Below are 13,330 nucleotides of genomic sequence, written 5' to 3'. Positions count from 1 at the left end.
TATTACGCTGGTCTCCGCCAAAGAATGGCGATTTACAACCGAAAACAAAGACACGAAAAATGAGTAACTGGCAAGGAGTTCACCAGCCATCATCACATATTGACGAGTGCAATGGATCACCCAACCCCCACGATTTTTTTTTTATTATTATTTCTTTTTTTTAGGCAGCTGCTTGCAAGATGCTTGCTGGCACTCTTGACACGACTTAAACGTCAAAATCTGATTTTTGTCCATAGTTTATTAGGCATTACAAGTAAATAGTAGATTAATACATAATTATCAATTTGCCGTTATTTATTCATTTCATAATGTATTGCCCGTCATACACATCGCCTTACAAACCGACATTCTAATTTGTTTGTGCTTTCTATGGGTTGCCATAGGTGAATGGCCTGTCTATTCAGGTTGCTGATACATTATCCGGTTACCGTAGATTAAGGCATCGCTTCATTCAAACAAGCATTGAATTACTTCGTACAAAAAAAAAAAAAATACTGAAGAGACGTAAAATGTATTTTCCCTTGAATGACGCAAATTTCTTTCGACTCTCATAATTCAAGTTTGCATTCTTTAGTACCGTAACAATAAAATTTGATCACTCGACACACGAGTAACGAGATACATCACGATTTAAGATAAAACACGTCCGAACTTTGAACGAAAGGAAGCAAACATCCAATTAAACGGAAACGGGGGACATTCACAACGGATGATCTTTTGATTACGGATTAAAAAAAAAAGGGACGCATTCTAGGCCGGTGAAGGGCAGACAATAGAGACAACGAATGAAAACAAAAGACAGTAAAACATCGTAGACAACAACTGTCCTTGATGATAATGATATGCGAGTGTGGTTGTAACTAGTACTGTGACTATTACTGACACTATTCGCTATTGTTCTTGTAAGGTCAGTCTAAGACAGTTATCTCTTAACAAAGAGAAGGTGGGTGAAGACTGGGCTAAGATTATTGCCGAGTAGTAAGAGCAGGGGGGATGATGTTAGAGAAACGTAGGCCTAAGAGGAAAAGACGAACGCGAATGATAATTTTTGTCACATGGAAGCACGAAATATTTTAGAATCACAGAATGAATGATGCAGATGTAGGTGCTCTGTGAGATGGGAAAGCAATATTTCGTGATCGTAAACAGTAATTTAGAGTTTCTGAATATCCTAGATCAATGTTAATCAAAATTAACTGATGCAACAGCTAATGAAGTTAATTTAAATCTAAGACATTTTGGCAGTATGAAGGGATGATTGATGCAAAATAAAAGGAAGGAAGGACTGCTATTTAGACGGTTTTGTGAAGGTAACAGAGAAGGATGGATATACAAAATGACTGCCCATTTCCGAGAGGCAAAATATTTGTCGATGTCGACTGATGCATAACAGAATGATTGACTGATTTGCCACTGCGAGCTGGCATTACAAATACCATGGGTCAAGATGGTTAAAGAACGTAAGATTACAGATGTTGTATGAATCAAATTTTTATGTATAAAGAAACTGATAAAATTCATTACTAAGTTTAAAGCTAAATGTGCTTCTAATGAGACTAGGGTATGATAGAAAAGGGATGAATGAGACTATGAGTTGGCGTATCTTTTAAACCATTGAATTTAGGGAAACAATTCCTGCGGGTCGTTAAAACTCATACAGTTGTCCTTGAACAATCTCTTGGAACATTTCTGTTCTTGGGGGTATCCTTGAATATGCACAAACAAACAAATCTGACAGGGGAGAATAAATAATGGCGAGCCTATTCTCGATGCAAGCAAAACATACAGAAACAAAAGAGTTGGCAAAGCGCGGACTCTTGTGTCAACAAGCAAGAAGAAGAGGGAGAGAAAGGTCCCTTTTTTCACAATACCACTTTTTAAAAAGATGGTTCTAACGCTTCGTTCCCAGTCAGACTATTTCTTACAGTTTTCGGGTATGGGCAGGCTAGGGGCATTGCAGTGCCCGTGTCATCGACCACTGCATGAAAGCAATAATAATGACGGTTAATTTCTACTCAGTTTCAGAGAGAGAATGCTAAAATTGTTTTATTTGTTTACTTATCGCAAGATCGTCATCAGCTGAACTACTCATCGTCATGCTGCCTGTAACCACGCGAGATAGCTTCTCTCATAAACAACTCCTAACAGGGGGAGGGAGGGACTCTGGTATATAACCGAATCCTAATGACAAACAAAATGGTATAGGAAGAAGTACATGACTCAGCAGAGCATTTGATAAAGACGTGCTTAAGTTTTGTCTTCCCAACTTGGGGTCAGATTGAAAATGAAAGGAAAGTATGTGTACCTCTTGAGTTTCACAGCTTTCAACGAGTTCGTCCATTCGTTCCTTATTCCTGAGCTTCCAAAACAAGGCTACGAAGTTTAGACCGCTTCTCATCAGCTCCTGGACGTAAGTACCGAGAGAAACGTTGTAAATTCGCCGTTGTAAACAGCCATTAAGTACCGGGTGGGGGGGTGGCGGCCGGGGAGGGGAGGGAAGAACATTACCAACTTTCGAAAACGTCGCGAGCCACAGTAAATTGCAGATGTGCTGGGAAATGCGTTATGATTTGTGTATTACGGAAACTAAAATGAATTTTAATCGCTCTCTCTCTCTCTCTCTCTCTCTTCGTTGTAATCCATACGTTATGATTTGTGTATTACGAAAACTAGACGGAATTTTAGTCGCTCTCTTTCTCTCTCTCTTCGCTGTAATCCATACATTATGATTTGTGTATTATGAAAACTAGACGGAATTTTAATCTTTCTCTTTCTATCTCTCTCCTTGTAATCCATACATTAGGATTTGAGTATTTACGAAAACAGAATTTTAATCTCTCTCTCTCTCTCTCTCTCTCTTGTAATCCATTCGTCATGATTTGCATATTATAAAGCTAGAAGGAATTTTAATCTCTCTCTCTCGTGTAATCCATACATTAGGATTTTGGCATTACGAAAACTAGAAGGAATTCTAATCTCTCTCTCTCTCTCTCTTGTAATCCATGCATTAGGATTTTGGTATTACGAAAATGAGAAGGAATTCTAATCTCTCTCTCTGTTGTAATCCGCCGACAATATCAAGCCAAGATCCTCTGTAGCATTCAAAAAGAGACGCAATGCTGGCTTAACCTACAATAACAACAGTTATTCCATTATGGATCAGATTTTCTATCATAGTGGCAGAGTTCCGAGGTCCACAACAGGCTCTAGCACCAACTGGGTCCTCGATTTGGGCAAGGGACCGTAGTGGCATCAAGATATCTTCATCTAAAAACAGTCCGCTACTACACGTGTTTAGATGCGTGGTCACAGAGTACCGAAGGAATGTTTAGTAGCACCATAGTCTGAGCCCGTGAGTTATCATCAAAGAACACATGGGTACTGCTCATTCTGTGCTGTTCATTCTGTCCGCTTTTACTGCAATTAGTCGTCTTTCTTCGAAGGAAAATGAAGGTAAACACAGAAACTGATAGCATGAAGTTCGTTTCAATTCCGTTATGTCGCAAACAGGAAATGAATTATCCGCTTCATTGTCTAACTATGCGAGGTTCAAATCTTACTGCCCTCGGAAATGCTTGAAAGAAGAAAAATAAAAACGTACGTGATAATTAAAATGACAAAACATCATATTACCCGGTCAGTGCACCAATCACACCTAAAATTAAAAAAAAAAAAAAAAAAAAAGAGGGAAGAAGATCTACGCTTCTGTGAGAACACGATATGAATATGAGGGACCTGTGTGATCGGGTGTCAATTGAATTAAAATAACCTCTAGATAAAGTTTCACGAGTTTCATCTCGGCCAGTCTTAGATCTCAATTGCCTGTTAAATGTATTTATATATGTCTACCGATACTTGTTATCGTTAACGACGGTTTGGTGGTTCTAAGGGAAACTTTACAATACGAGGTATTACGCTTGGGATGTTTAGAAACACTACACTCGGTAGAAGTTTTAAACGGCTTGTGTTCGAACCGCTTTAGTGTAGACTCATATGTTATTTTTGTTTACTTCACATCACACTGAAGCGAATGAATTACGTTTGATAACTAGCACTGGATTTGGCTTCATTTTAAGACACTTCTGATTTTGTAGTTTTGTTAGAAAGATAGATCATCTCTTAAAACAAAGATAGTGTAAGCCACCAGTCTTAGAGGGGAATCGGACGCAGGTATTGAATGGCCATCTGGGTCTTTCGCTTCGGGGCTTCTAGAAGGGACCGAGAAATTTTTGAAATGGGGGAAAATTTTCCTATTGTGGCAAAAGTCGGCGGCTACTTTTTGAAGGCTTAGGCCTACTCTCTCCCTTCCTTTTGGCTCCTCGTTCGGCTCGCTGTGGTAAAAAAAAAAAAAAACTTTCGCTGTAGGCCTAACCGTGGGCGTTTAAATGAGATCTCATTGAAATGAAATTCTGTCTTCTAATCATATATTAAGTGCGTTTCTGTTAAATCATGGCTGTGTCATTGTATGAATCTCTCTCTCTCTCTCTCTCGTTTCAAAAGTATGACCAAAGGAGACGATTTTATCAGAGCATGTATCGTGCAAATGATCATATCATGCGCTTTTTCACTGGTCATTTTTTCACATCCCACTTTTTCAGTATGCCTCATTTTACAAACCCTATCGTATAAATACCCCTGGACACCATTCTCACAGCCTAAACATTATTTATTCGCTTTAGGCCTATTGCTAACTCAAATCTCGTTAATATCACAGAACTTACGCGGGTATGGCGCCATTTAACGAAGCCTAGGCCTATACTGCTGACTCAAAACCTGCGCGGTATGAAGAGTCTGTGTCATTATCGTACCTTTGCTTACTATCCTTGAGATTGGTGTAAGATACCGCCGATGAGCTTTTTACCTTCGCATCTGTGCTGACTCACTGGCTACCTATCAAGCATAATTACATGTTATACACATTCCTACTTTGGCAAAGCCTGTAATTAATTTACTTTTTTTAATTTGGGATCTTTGGATTACGTTTTTTATAAAGTTCGAAGTTTTATATATGTATATATATATATATATATATATATATATATATATATATATATATATATATATATATATATATATATATATATATCTGTATGCATACAGTGTGGAAATGTACTTACAAAAACACACTTGTTATTAAACAAAAATAGTTACTACCTGTAGACCTTGTTTGTAAAGTTTATATATTGTATTGTATATGATTAAGTATACTTAAAGTTTTAGCAATCTTACAAGGAAAAGCATGCATGGGAATTATATTTAAAATTGTTTCCTGATCGTTCCTTTGCTCCATTTTCTAACGTCAGGTTTAATACTATTCAGTTTGCTAGGAGTTTTATCTCGGCTCCATCAAAAAAAAAATGTGGGATAGTTTTGCCTCAGTGCAGTTGTGGAATCTTCTTAGCTCAAAATGTGTAAGTGAGCAGCAAATTCATTCCAGCTCTCCGCTGCTGGCGTCTCCTGAATATCAAGTGTATCGGTTTTATTTTCAGTTCCTTCATATTTATCTGTTCATCACCTTTTGCTATAGCTTTCTCTCTCTCTCTCTCTCTCTCTCTCTCTCTCTCTCTCTCTCTCTCTCTCTCTCTCTCTCTCTCTCTCTCTCTCTCTCTCTTCAAGCTGGGGTTATAGTCTGTTAACTGTCCATAAGGGTTTTCAGCTGAGGCTTTACAGGAAAAAAGGCTTACCCTGCTTTGTTTAGCGGTCGAGGTATAAAATGTATTCGGTGCTGCTCCGAGGTGCAGCTAGTACTAAGCACTTAGTGGGTCTTGGGTAAATGTAAAGTAGACGGCCGCACGAAGATATCGTTTATTTATATAATTTGTCGACTACACAATATAGAAATGGGTGTATATAATACTTTGGTTCCCCGAGGGCTATAGTACTAAAAACACGGCGTCCCAAGGAGCCTCCGCCATGTTTAGTACTAGCACCTCGGAGTAGGTGACGCTCAGATAACAAGCCAAAGTAGCACCGTGTATTCTATTCAATGACTAAAATTAAGTATCGCATTTTATTCCGAGATCAGAACGAAAAATTACGCACTCTCTTTCTCTCTCAAAGTAAATAAATAAATAGTTTCCCTTGAAGACAGAACACTTCTCATTTCTATAATCGAGATTTTTATTTTTTAAAAATGCCAGAATCTTTATTTATTTTTAATGATCCTGTGTATCTGTACGAGTAATAGCGATTATTGTCATTTCTTTACCGAGGTGTTTATAAGTTAAAATGATTGCTGAGAGTTCATACATAGAATCTTAGAAATCTCCATAGATTGTTAAGAGAGATTTCGTTCAAATTCGCCTAAACAATATGTAATAATGTGGACAAACTTCTTAATCATGAGATTAAGGAGGGAAATAATTATTAAATATAATTATAAATTGAAGACGATAAGTTTAGGCGAAGATAAGATTTCTCTCTCTCTCTCTCTCTCTCTCTCTCTCTCTCTCTCTCTCTCTCTCTCTCTCTCTCTGTAGGTGTGGGAAAGTTTAAAAGAAAGCTAGACAAAATCATTAGAACACTGTGAATGAATAGTAAAACCTGCTCCTTGAGATAAGTGAGCACATGATGTCTCCTCGGATGGACTTACATAAGTCTTTGAGACATCCTAATCCTTGTAAGTCTCTCTCTCTCTCTCTCTCTCTCTCTCTCTCTCTCTCTCTCTCTCTCTCTATATATATATATATATATATATATATATATATATATATATATATATATATATATATATATATATATATATATATATGTGTGTGTGTGTGTGTGTGTGTGTCATGACGTAATTTACCATTGAAACATCACTGGTCAAATACTTTCTTATGCATTTTCGTGATCTCCGCAGAAGATACAACTCCGTGAACATGTTTTTAATTTCATCATCGATTTCGTATTCCGTCTTCTCATGCAATATACTTTGAAAAAAAAAAAAACGACTTTCTTCCACAATAATGTTCGCTTCCCCAACGGTACTTTTAATTCACTAGAAATATGCGACATTTTCCTCATTAATAAATCCTCCTCTTTCGAAAACACTTGCATTTATAACATCCGCACTTCGTCTCGTGCAAGATCAAAAGGTCGGGATGTTTCCCGCTCCACTTCTTCTTCTTCTTCTTCTTCTTCTGCAAACCTCTCGGAAGAAGACGCAAGTGTGATCCACCGCAAATAACAGGGGCCAGGAGAAGAAGCCGCCGCCAGGTGTCACTCAACGCGGGCCTGCGGGCTCCTCCGTCTTAACAGCATAAAAGGGCGGAATGGATTCCACCCGTCACCGGGTCGCCCCCTGGTTCAGGGAGATAAGCCTCGGGTGAGGAAAGACGAAAGGGAATCGCCAGGCGAAAGGAAAATAAATGAGACTTGCGTACGGCAAAGAGAGAGAGAGAGCCGTTTCAAAGGCAAAGTCCCGCTATTACTACTACTAAGTTTACTTCCAGAAAATTTCGTTGATTCGAAACATACATTCTTTACCCGGAGGAAATTAACAGTTTTATGAGGCATTGAGGAAATGAACAGTTTTATAAGGCGATGAGGAAATGGACAGTTTCATAAGGCGTTGAGGAAATGAACAGTTTTATAAGGAGTTAAGGGTATAGGAACAGTTTTATAAGGCGCTTACCCCAAATAGACCGATTTCCACTTACGATTCGAAACGCGGTTTACCTATATAAAATGTAAAACAACGAAGAACATGTTATTAGTAACCGAATAATTGACTAAATACATAAGTAAGTAAACCGTTTACCTAAAGACTAAACCCCTCTTTTGATCCTCAACATAGCCTCTTCATAAAAAAAAAACATATATGCGAAGTATCAGGTTATTTTCAATTAAAACAAATACGATACATGCTAAAGCAAGCAAGAGGATGAGCCCTTGCTTACTTTAGCTTGCTTAATCTAAAAAGTAAAACTTGTAACTCCAAAAGTCAATAACATAATAATAGTTATAATAAAAATGTGAATGCATGAATAAAACGATAAACCACAGAATGCAGATTCTACATTTAATTCGACGCGCGCCTTCTTATCTAAAAGAAGAAGCCGCGTAATTAAAACCACAAAATCACATCGGAAATAAATCACCCGAGGAGATTTGAAGAGATCTACCATCTCTTGCCATCGACTGGATGTAAAGTCACTTTTATGGAATGGAATATATAGAATTTTGGCCCAAGGCCAAGCGATGGGACCTATGAGGTCATTCTGTGCTGAAAGGAAAATTGACAGTAAAGAGGTTTGAAAGGTGTCATAGAAGGAAAACCTCAAAGCAGTTCCACTATGAAACAATTGTTAGGAGAGGTTGATGGGAGAAAGAGAATATGAACAGAGGTATGGTAAAAGGAATGAAAAAGGGTTGCAGCTAGGGGGCCGAAGGGACCCTGCAAAGAACCTTGAGTAACGCCTACAGTGTACCGCATGAGCTGCACTGACGGCACTACCCCCATACGGAGTAAGTTCACTTTCATAATGAAACAGAAATGGGATAAAGAGGTTAACAATATCGAGGTATGGTCGCTTTCTGATCACTTGCATTTCCCAGAAATACTCACAGGATTATCCTGTCTGTCTATTGGTGTGTCTAGGCTCTCTCTCTCTCTCTCTCTGTGTGTGTGTGTGTGTGAAAAGTAATCCACAAACTCTTATGATATTTATACAGTCAGTTAGCTTTTAAACCAAGTGTTTATAGTGACATTGGCTGTTTTCTAATTCATTTTGCCACGTGTTCAAAACTCTCTCTCTCTCTCTCTCTCTCTCTCTCTCTCTCTCTCTCTCTCTCTCTCTCTCTCTCTCTCTCTCTCTCTCTCTCCTTCACGACCATTTCCTGGAAGAAACTTTCCTAGAAGCGTGGACAACATAACTTCAGCTGTTACTCAGATGATTGTCGAGTAGTGCATGATATATAAATACGCGCAGTACGCACGGACTCCATAATCCAGGAGCAAAGGGGGAGGGAAGGGAGGGGCTGGAAGAGTCACCATACCTACAAATCCTACAAGAGAATTTACGAATGAAATAATTCGCAGCACGCTCTGAGATCGATATAGATGGCTTCGTGTCAGGCAGTGCTATATAGTCGAGACCGGCCCGCTTGCGTGGGTATGCTGGCTGGCTTCTCGCATGATCGCGTGTGTTCGCTGGCTCGATGTGGATGGTTCTTCCGTGATGTCGTGACAGATACTTCATTAGCGACGGGGAAAATAAATCATTCGAATGTGCTTCTCTCTCTCTCTCTCTCTCTCTCTCTCTCTAGCACGTTGCTACTGGGGAGGAATCGACCCGTGGCTTCTTCTGCTGGCATGCGGCTGGACTGACTGGAAAATTGTATTACCCGACTGAGTCGCGTATCGGCACGGGAATGGGACGTGTAGAAACGCCACTCTCCTGTGCGTGTTTTCAGGGGATCGATCGAATTTCGTGGATTCGTTTCATTATTCAGGGCTGAATCTGTTATCGACAGGTTCGGGTGTCATTCTGTTACGGCATCTGAGTGTTATGGTTTCCAGGAGGTATTACATTGAGCAGTGTGACCCTTTTTACATATATTTTTCCACCAGCAGGACGATTCCCTATCATTTTTTCCAATCCTGTAATTCCAACACCAATCCCAATCATGCCAGTTCCAGTCCCCCACAATGCCAATACCAATCACCATCAGACCAATGCACATCGTGTCAAATCCCCAAATGTCAATCCCAAATCCAGCCATGTCAACCCCAATCCCAATCACAACAATCAAAATCCCCGTAATCCCAATCCCAATCACGTCAATCCTAATCAGACCAATCCCCATCCTGGTAATCCCAATCCCAACAAATCAGTCCCAATCTCAATCAATCTTACCAACCCCAATCATTAGGTGGGGATTCACAGACAACAGTCGCGCTCATGATTTATGAATGTCCCTATTTGAAGGAAAGCTCCTCTAAGAACCCAAACAACAGTTCGTCAACCCCCAGTACATCTAATGCGTCACTCGCCTCTACTCAGCACTCGTTTTCTCCCCTTACTTTCTTTCTTATTCTCTTACTTTCTTTAAACCCTTCAGGACAGAGACAACGGACTACAAACCCAAGAGGACTCCAAAGGAAAATCCAGCTGAGAGAGAGAGAGAGAGAGAGAGAGAGAGAGAGAGAGAGAGAGAGAGAGAGAGAGAGAGAGAGAGGCAAGTTATAGGAAGAGGTGGTAAATAAATAAATATGAGGAAATAGAAAATAAAATCGAAACGCCTGCCTTCCGGAGACGTCAGTAGCAGAGACCAGGAACGAATTTGCTCCTCGCTTAAATATCTGGAGATCGGAAGATCCCACAACTGCACTGCGCAAACTATTACGACCTATTCTTGATATTCTTCAAGGACCTCAAGATCCCCCCTTTCTAACACTTACCACAACCCTCTCAACCGCTTTTCAATTATTTTCACAATCAACCCATCTTTTGCTATTCTCTCTACACGGCCAGACCATATTAGCTCACTCCGACGCATCTTTTCATTTATCACGTCCAGTGGTTAGAACACAAGTTCGATCCCGTTATGTAAATGGTAGTTAGTCGACTTGGATAGTTTGTAGCCTGGCCGGAAAAGGTGACTGGGCTTGCGACCTCATCCCGAAACAATTTTGGAGAACCGGAGGGTTAAAGAGATCTTTCACGACTTACATTTTCAGTAACAGTACCCGGAAGGTTGTAGTATAACGAGCGTACACCTCAAATAAAAATCAATCAGAAGATAGATGAGTGAATGTGTGTGTGTGTGTGTGTGTGTGTGTGTGTGTGTGTGTGTGTGTGTGTGTATCGGGTGTTCACCAATCAGAAAACGGGATCTAGAGAGATGAGAACAAGTTTCATCGCCAATCGGAGCCAGAAAACCAATTTCGTGCACGTCGAAGCAACGCCTGATTGAGATATTAGAAGTCGTTTCTGGAGACACGACAAACGTGATGACTTCATTGCGGTGTTCTGCAGTTCTGCATATTCTCCGCGTCCTGCGGAAGATCGAGTTCTGCCAAAAAAAAAAAAATGCTTCTTATGAATACGTGTGGGAAAGATAAATTGATTTAGTGTATAAATGGGACGTCTCTGATCGGAGACGACTTTGTCGGATGGGAGATCGTAAGTAAGAGATCCTCGGTGGTATGGATTGACAAAAGAAAAAAAAACTTCCAGGGACCGGCAATGCCGTGCCAATTAGAGGCTGGGCCGCTGTGTTGTGGGTGGCGGCGAAATGAGAACGCCACTTACCGTCGGAAATTTCGCCTGCGGGTCCGCGGTCCCCTTTTGACAAGCGCGAAATAACCCGGGCGCAAAATTGCCCCTTGTGATTTAGGTAGCTACGGACGGCCATTAACCTGTTAAGTATGACGCGAGAAACATCACCGCCCTGTCATGACAATCGGCGCGTTATTTCAGATCGGAACACACTTCACTGAGCGCCGTTCGTATAAGGGAGTCTGGAAAGGAGTCGGAATAGCTCACAGATGACGTTATTACGAGTCTAAAGCGGTTTGACGCGATGTCAAGAGGAGAGAAATTCATCTGCTTTTTACTTCTGGTTCGACCTGGGCGGTTGTTTCAATGTTATTATTGTTATTACCACTATTATGAATGCAGTTATTACTGTTACTTCGGTAACTGTTTGGGTATAGCCGATTACTATTTTTAGCCTTTTGTCTCGTGTATCTAAATTGTGTATATTGTATTGTCTCTACTTTGTATGTACTGTGTATATGGCCCTGATCTGAAATAAAGGGTATTATTATTATTATTATTATTATTATTATTATTATTATTATTATTATTATTATTATTATTGCTAAGAGATTCACATTCTCGCGAAAAACAGTTTGTGTAATAAAAATCCACAATTGTATAGTGAACTGTCTTTTACATAGTAATAGAGTTTACCATATAATTGTAGATTTTTATTACACGGTATTATTATTATTATTATTATTATTATTATTATTATTTATTATTATTATTATTATTATTATTATCATAAGTCCTTAACGGCCGCTGGAACCGTTCGGATGACCTGCCGAAAATTAAAGGATGCAAACGGCTGAGAAATATACAAAGAAATGTGATTTATGGAAAATGGTTGACAGCGGTAACCTGTATCCATAGAACTGGCTCCATGCCTTTCGAAATCTTTCTCAGCGAGTAGCCGGAATGCGAGCGCAGAAATAAGGATATAACTTTTCATTTTTCCTTAATGCCACCCGAGGCATCCCCCGGGATGGTTTGTTTCGCTGAGTTTGTTGTTTATTTAGCTCAAGGAAACTGGGGTTGATAAAAGGAAAGTGGGAGTAAGTAAAAATTTTATAAAGGATGCGTAAAACTCAGACTCGGGGAGAGAGAGAGAGAGAGAGAGATCCCAAAGATTCTAGGAAAATGAAAATAAGAAAAATCCTAGGAAAATTAGATTCAGACTAGGAAAGTCAAGAGAAACTGAAAGTAATAAATAATAAAAGGAAACGGGGAATGCATAAAAACGACTAAAGAATAAATAAAATCAGGCTAGAGAGAGAGAGAGAGAGAGAGAGAGAGAGAGAGAGAAGAACCTAGCATCCCAAATTAGATTCGTCCTAAGTCATAATTGTATATGTGTGCGTGTGTATGTATGTGTGAGTGTGTGTGTGTGTGTGTGTGTGTGTGTGACTGTGTGGCATCCATTCCTTTGCAGGCTCGTCACTCAATAACAGGGTATGGCCCGCCCCAACATCAGGACGGGGGAGGCGGTAATATTTGACCAGGCCCTAATTGAAGACTAAAGCGAAGCCGCCGCCCGCTAGTAACTTACACAAAGACCGACTCTCAAATACCTGTGTTGGAGTTCTGTCACACTCCCCCCACCTCTCCCCTTCCACCCCCAAACCCTTGATCTTGGCCGCTTTGTGTGTGTGTGTGTGTGTGTGTGCAGTTGTTTACGCATAAATCTATTTTTAAAATGCGTATGACTTTGTATTTGTGCATGAATTAAATGTGGTTTTTTGTAAGTTTTGTTATGGAGTTTCTTGCAATACTTTGTGTGTGTGTGTGTGTATGTGTGTGTGTACGCGGTTGTTTACGCATAAATCTATTTTTAAAATGCGTATGACTTTCTGTTTATGTGTGAATTAACCGTGGTGTTTTGCAGGTTTTGTTATGGAGTTTCTTGCAATGCTTTGTATTTGCGTATGTCATTCTGTGTAAGGCTCTGTTTTTAAAGTGAGATTTTGTGTAAGACTTTGTTTGTTTGCGTATTGTGTGTATAAATCTCCTTGTTTGTGGAAGCTGTTTTTAAATCTTCGATTGGATCTTTGTGTGTGCATCTATACATCATCCTCTTT

The 13,330-nt window shown here is 39.7% G+C and overlaps 2 protein-coding genes across 4 annotated transcripts in view; one reads left to right on the top strand and one right to left on the bottom strand.

The window, feature by feature from the left end:
• arm (armadillo) overlaps nucleotides 1–2,420 on the bottom strand; it is a 29,729-nt gene extending 27,309 nt beyond the window's left edge. The window contains exon 1 of the mRNA XM_067130877.1: nucleotides 2,306–2,420. The gene's annotated coding sequence lies outside the window, so the exon portion shown is untranslated. The remainder of the gene's footprint in view (nucleotides 1–2,305) is intronic.
• Nucleotides 1–13,330, top strand: part of LOC136854535 (WD repeat-containing protein 46) — a 146,494-nt gene that overhangs the window by 46,298 nt on the left and 86,866 nt on the right. The window lies entirely within an intron of this gene.

The sequence above is a fragment of the Macrobrachium rosenbergii genome, chromosome 29 (genome assembly GCF_040412425.1).
Source record: "Macrobrachium rosenbergii isolate ZJJX-2024 chromosome 29, ASM4041242v1, whole genome shotgun sequence".
Classification (NCBI taxonomy): Eukaryota; Metazoa; Arthropoda; class Malacostraca; order Decapoda; family Palaemonidae; genus Macrobrachium; species Macrobrachium rosenbergii.
The sequence above is the reverse complement of the archived record's forward strand: the minus strand, read 5'-3'. Positions and strand labels throughout refer to the sequence as shown.